This window comes from Lacerta agilis, chromosome 10 (assembly GCF_009819535.1).
Source record: "Lacerta agilis isolate rLacAgi1 chromosome 10, rLacAgi1.pri, whole genome shotgun sequence".
Lineage (NCBI taxonomy): Eukaryota > Metazoa > Chordata > Lepidosauria > Squamata > Lacertidae > Lacerta > Lacerta agilis.
The window spans coordinates 17,350,273-17,357,655 of NC_046321.1; positions in this window are offsets into that span (position 1 = coordinate 17,350,273).

Below are 7,383 nucleotides of genomic sequence, written 5' to 3' on the forward strand. Positions count from 1 at the left end.
AGTGGCTCATGTTTCTCCAAATGCTGGCTGCCAAGAGCCCAACCTTCATGATCATCACCGTAGCTCAGACCCGGAGCTGCTGCTGCAGTTATCAGTGTCATGCATACCGATGGGAAGATGGCTCAGGCTGCTGGGATTCATAGTTAGCAGCCAATGTTAAGTCATGGGAGACCTCATGTGACCTCTTCACCATCAGCACTATTGTAGAAAGAGCTGAAACTAAGATGCAGATGACAGGCCAGTTGGAAAGTGTTTTCCGGCAGGGTGAGCTTATTGCCAATAAGAATCTGTGGGTGAACTCCAACGTGGCACTAAGTCTCTCATTCTACCAGTGCCATGGAATGTTCTCTTTACACAATGGAATGTTCTCCCCATCTCCCCTCCCCCATGTGCCCCCTAAATCAGTTTTAGGGGTTCCCCTGACCCACTGGAGCAGATTTGTGTAGCTTCTTAAGTTCCCCATGCTGCAGTATAGTATCAGAAGACAATGGGAGATACAATCCCATTTTTCACTCAGTGTTGCCTTGCTGGAAGTAACCTAAGAAGCCAGAGAGTGAAAGTTGGGGTGAAATAAATGAAAAGGCATAGTGTGTGGAGGAATATTTTAAAATCACTTTCGGTTTTCACCCCGTGGGGATGAAAACTGAAACTGACTCTTATATTGCCATCCACGAGAGATATATGATTGTACTAAATTCACACAAGCATTTGTGGAAATCCCTGCATTGTGAGCAGACAGATATGTGGGTTGCAGTGGTGAAGCCACATGCAGAAGACTTGCTATCCTCTGTTGAAATGTTAGTTGTGTTCTCATAGATTTCTCTGACTGGCTCGTTTTTTGTTTTGTTTTGTTTTTTTAAAACCATCACCATCAACGTTATGATTCCTAATCTCAGGCCAGTCTTCATGGGAAGCAATTGATTAGGGGGCAACCATAATACACACCTCACCCCATCTTGTCAAGGTTGTAAGTTCTTGTTCCTGCAACATAAGCAATTTCTTGGCTATCCTCAGCTCCAGCTTAGTTAGGGTTTTGTTGTGCCTAGACTAGAACACAACAATCAGGGCAGCCACTTACAAAGTGTTGTAATGTGCTCCCAGTTCTCAATTCCCAGCTGGGGCTAGGCAATAGACACATTCTACACCTACTGAAGCTTCTAGGTCGCAGTTGAGTGCAAGCACATATATGTAGAACAAAACGTAATTGGCTAGTTTCTAGGATATGAAGACTGAACCTGTCAAAACACTTGTAGCTAGGTGGAGCTGTTGGAAATTATTCCTGGCCATGCTCACAGATTCAAATTAGCACAACCTACCCACTGGCATGTAAGTCCCACTGAAAATAGTAGAAATTTGCCTGGTTCAAGAGCCAGTGGTGCAATCCACACAGCTTCTAACCCTGGCCTTTGACACCTAAAATATACGTGATCCCTTTTGACTGTTTTTAAAACAGTTGTATCCTGCCCTTGAAACCTCATGGTGAAGGGCAGGTAAGAAATTGAATTAATAATAATTAAATAATAAAAATTGGCAACAATGAATCAGAGAGCCAGATTAGCTGCAGCTAACTTAAGGGTTACTGAAATGAATGGTGAAAATTAGTTGCAACTACCTTGCCCCATTGATTTCAATGGAACTTAAGTGCATCTGTCCCTGTTCTGAATTGGGACCATGACATTTCACCTACTTGAGTGTACATTGGTGTGTGTGGGGAAACTGTGTCCACCATCACTGGAAGGTGGTAAAGGCTGCAGTCCTTATACACACTTACTTGGAAGTAAGTTTAATACAGCGTGGTTTTCTTCTGAGTAGACATATATAGGATTACACTGTAAACCGTCTATAGATGTTCTGCAATGTTTGTGACTAATTGGCAGATAGATTTCAGGTTGTGCAACACATTACGGCAATCAAGTGCATTATGGTGCTTCAGGGAATGATAATAAAGAAGCTGTCCATAGAATTATTTGTAAAGAGCTCCTTCATGTTTACCCTCACAATTTCCCTAAAACTGAGTGACTCCCATTGACTGGATTCATCCGCTGGTTACTTGAAAGGGAGGCGCAGCTGGTACATAAATGTTTGGCAATGTGTTAACATTAAGAGAAGAACTGCATTCAAAGGAAAGCAAAGGCAAACAAATCTCGCTGTGAAAGGATACCTAGACCATCTTTCTAAAGAAACCAAGGCACATGCCACGTGGATTTTCATATTCAGACCACAGGGCACAAGCCACTAGGTAGCTGTCAAACACAATTCAGATGAATGGAAACTGTGTAAGAGCACAAGCCCTCCTATGATCTTCCCCTCTAGTACAGGGGAATGAGCAGCTGAGGTGCATAAATAAGAGGAGGGCTCCGCCACATCCTCTGCCTCTGCAGAGTTTAATGAATCCTTTGATTTTTCTCTTAGCTCTCACTGAAGAGATTTGGTGGGTGGGATTTGGCGGAGACGACCAAATCCAGAGTTCTAGATTTCATTTTAAGGGCATTTTCACAGGTGTATCCACAATACGATGGATCGTGTCCATGTGTTAAAAGACTCCTTTTAGAGGGTTTGGTAAATGTCAAGCCTACAGCTTAATAAAGGTATTATTCCGGAAGGGAATCCAATCTGTAAAGTTCAGTGTACTGAGAGATCACTTGCAAATAATGATGCACTTTTCACAACTGGAGCTGGTCTACTGTCCCAGTAATCATTTTAATTGTACGGCTGTGTCCGTCATGATAACTCGTGGGGCAGGAGGGGGCAGTGAGGGGACATGTTTCAAGAACACCCTTCCACATGCTGCTTCCAGCAGGGTGATCAGCATTGTCCAAACTGAGAGAGAGACCACCACCTTTTGGGCACAGAAATCCTGGTGCCACCAAGCATTTGTTACTCAAAGTAAGCCCCCCAGCCCATGTGCATTCAGTAGTATTGGGGAAGGAGGGAAAGAAGACAGATTTGCACAAGTGACATATCTCAATATAATTTCTAAAACTCTATTAATTGAACAGATAAAATACATCTTGTCTATTTCTGTTACAAAATATTAGCCATTTGGAGTCTTTGCTAGATGTGAGCACACCGCTGTTCCCAAAGGAAGCTTCTCTTGTACAGCAGGAAACAGGTACAGACAGACGGACAGACAGGTGCTCTCGAATAGCCTACACACACAGGTAAGTAACATTTGTTTTCTTGCTCGGAGAACAGAAAGAAAGATTCGGTGGGATGTGCCAAGTGACAACTGAGTGAAGAGGAATGGAACGAAAACAGAGAGATCTTTAAAGCTTCTGAACCATGGAGCAGTGAAGAGACAATGGGCTTAGCAGCCACTAGAGAGTAACAGACATCACTCAAGAACTACTATCAACAGTTCTAGGCTCTAGTCCGGCCTCGTTGGTGGGTTCACAGGAGATGGAATATACTATGTAGGCCTGGCAGAGCAACATGTTGAAAATCCTCTCCTACCCCACAAGCTGCTATTTCTATTTTTATTTTAAAGGCAGAATCTTCCTGGCAGGCATCAAACCCAGAGATCCAAGGGACACTGATTGTTTCAAATATCCAACCGTATTATGTGATGGTTATAAGGTTAGGCCCACACCGGTCCCTATAATAACACTGCTGTGGAGTGGAAGCTGTTAGTGCCATTAGTGACTAATACTGCTTTCTTTGAGGAGAAAAAACTATGATGTTTCTCTACCAGTTTGAAGCCTAAATGCACACATATGTATCTTTAGGAGCTGAAAAGAGGTGGTGGTGGGGAAACAAGGTGAAAATGCATTTTTAAAATATGTCCTACAAGATCCTACACTGTAATAGACAGAAAGTAATGGCTCAAATCATGATTTATTTTACATTTCAAATAGGGGAGGAAAAAGTAATTGAGCCTTTGCCCTACATTGATTCTCCAGACACTATCGGCAGCTTCACTGATTAAACAATATCACATGGAGAAGCTGGGGAGGAATTCTCTATCCAAGACGCTGGAGGTCCTTCTTCATTTGTGACTAACAATACTGAGCCAGATGGATCACTCAAGTGCGCCAGAAACATATCCAGTGCAATAATCCTACAAGCCTATCTACACTGCAGAATTTACCTATCATGGCTCTTCCCAAAGAGACCCAGGAATGGTGCCCCTTCCACACACACACACACACACTTTATAGACTAATAGTGCTCAGGAAGATGAATTTAATGTTAAATCAGGTTAGCTCTGTAGTGTAGAATTGACATTCTTTGTTAAAGGTTTTGCAAAAGGCGCATATTACTGCAACTCTTCTCCAGCTCTCATTACTTAATAGGCATTCCTTATTTCAGGTGTTGTAGCTCTTCAATGGGGATGGGGAACTTGCAGCTCTCCAGTTCTGGCTGGACTCCAACTCCCATGAACCCCAATGAAGGGAGTTGTACTCTAATAACATCTGGAGGGTTGGAAGTTTTCCATCCCTGCTCTATAGAAGCCTTTGCTAACTTTGTGTGTTTTGGGCTACAACTCCCATCAGTTCCAGCAAGCATAACTGTACTGACCGGTGTAGTAGTACAAAACACCTGAAGTATATTAGGTTGGTTGGTGAAGGCTGTAAAATGTCCTTCATTTGAGCCTTACTGGCTGGCTGCTGGGAGTTGTAGTCCAGAACATTTGGGGTACACTGGGTTCTTGAAGGCTGTTCTAGAGTGTCCTTCATTTTGGAAATGCTTATTAATCTACTGTAGCTGATTCCTAAATTAAGGCTAGACAGCTACTTAATTGGGATGGAAGTGTTCAAGAGTGACTTGTACACAAAGGTCATAATCCAGAAATATATGAATTTACATCCTGCTGAAATTAGTGTGTGTGCATAACCCTGTGCTGTGTTATGGCCTAAGAATATGATGAGATGATCTTAAAGGTAAAGGTAAAGGACCCCTGAGAGTTAAGTCCAGTCGTGGACGACTCTGGGGTTGCGGCGCTCATCTCGCTTTACTGGCGTACAGCTTCCGGGTCATGTGGCCAGCATGACTAAGCCACTTCTGGCAAAACCAGAGCAGCGCACGGAAACGCCGTTTACCTTCCCGCCGGAGCGGTACCTATTTATCTACTTGCACTTTGATGTGCTTTCAAACTGCTAGGTTGGTCTGTAATTTATAGAATGCATGACCATCTTCTAGCCTTAATGGGTGATTATTCCATGCTTACCTCTGTAGTGTTGCATGGATACACACCATCCCAGCTTGACTACTTCTCTAGAGAACTGCTGTTTGCTTCTCTTTTTAAAATACAGGATAAACCAAAGACAGCGGCAGCTGTCAGCAATGTGGCATGGCTTGCAGACTTTCTTCAAGCAAAGCTCTCTGCTTGCACTTGTGACCACAAAAGATCCCTGCTGTTCTCACCACTGGGGGGAAACGCCATTGCCTAAGTCTGAGAATTGCTTTGGGCAATATCATCACACATAGCAAGTGGCACATCAGGTTCTGAAATCCACCACTCATTTAATATGTTTTAAACTCCCATCTCCCTAACTACACACAACACTAGAGATTAGACAGACTGCAGTTGTATATCTGGGAAGGCATGGGTGTGAACATTTTCTAATAGCTAACCAACCAGGCAATTGTGGCCTTTTAAACACAGACTTTAATTAACATGGACTTCCAATTAAATACTTGTGTGTCGTCCTCAAGAAACTCCCAGTGTAAGTATGGGACTACTAGACCTCAATTTTGAAGGTGATGGGATATGCCTGATTCTCTTTTTCAGTACTATATCTCATGACTTTCCTAAACCACACACTTCCATACGACACAGTCCTGAAACATGAAGACATGTAGGTGTGGCCACAATAATCTAGAAACTCACGCAAAGGCAGTCTTTTCAAGCCTGAACCCCTCCAGATAATGCTGGACTCCCATTCCCATCAACATGTCCAATTGCCAGGGATCATGGGAGCTGTGATACACAAAATCTGGAGGGTACCAGGTTATGGAAGGCTTACCTGGGGTGTACACTGAGCGTAACTGGAAACAATGTGTCTTTGGTTTCACCCGGGGCAAATTAAGATGGGCCTAGCTTTGAGAACTGCTCAGCCAAACACCCAAACACATACTTGCCTATATTATGGCTGCCATTTTCTCTAATGGCCATGACTAATACCTGCCTAGGCTAGCCTCGCCCAACCTGGTGCCCCCCACATTTTGGATTGTAATTTTGGATTACCACTTCCATTGGCTGCGGGCATCATGGCCAATGATCAGGAATTATGGGAGCTATAGTCAAATATCTGGAGGACGTGAGGTTGGGGAAGGCTAAGTTAGGTCGACCCAGATATGCTCAAGATTTAAGAATGGGCGTTAAAATATGCATATACCACTAAACACAGTTGGTTATAACAGAATGTATCTGGCAACCATTTAGAATAAGTAGAGATAGGCACTCCACATGGTTACTCATTATGGTTCTTCGGTTCACAAGCACTGATATTCTGCCTTCAGTGCTCCAAATTGGAGTGATTTAGTATCCAAGCATTTCACATAGAAAACAACTCCAAACAATTGCACAGAAGTCAAGGCCCAACCCTTGTAAATGGAGAACATTTTCTGGTTCAATAACTTGAGCTACATATGGTGTTGAGTTCATAGTAGACTTATACACTCAATCTTCATGGGTTTAACTTGACTCAGGACCCCAGGCCCTAGAACATACTTGAAATTTGTGAAATAATAATACTAGCAATTAGGGACAGAGAATAATTTCAGGAAGGAGGGGAGATTGGATAATAGCATCCTCCCTGCTCAAAAATCCCCTAGCCATTATTAACTACAATCTCCCGTTTGAATTTTGCTTTGGCTGGTTATCTCTGGTTCCAGCCCATACTTTCCCCCCACACTTATCAAACTTGGGGGTGGGAGAGAAGCCGGGGCGGCGGCAACATCTGCCAAGACTAAAACCGAAGTCTGTTTCCAATATGCCCTTAGTGCTTAATTGCAGTTAGCCACATACTTTCTTTTATAAATAATATTGGCTGCTCTTTTCCTTCCTCCTCCCTGCTCCCAGCAAGTTGTATGTTTAGGGAACTGTGTGGGTGTGTGGAATAAGAATAAAATGCCAGAGAGGGCTGCTGGTGAATGGATTTATTTCTGACCTTTAGAGAGGTCAGAGAGGCTGCACACACACCTTACCTCCCAGGAAGAACGTCATGGAAAAGGAGAGACCAAACTGGTCCCATCCATCATCCCGGGAAGGAGCAGCTGCTCCCAATGCTTACTTTCCCCTCCCCTCCCCATGTGTTTTGCCTTTTCCATCTTGTATTGGAGACTGCCATCTTTTAATATATGGACAGTGCTTAGGAAATCTTAGATACCTTAAATCTGTTAAATCACCACCCCCACCACCCCCAAAGGCTCAGGAATACC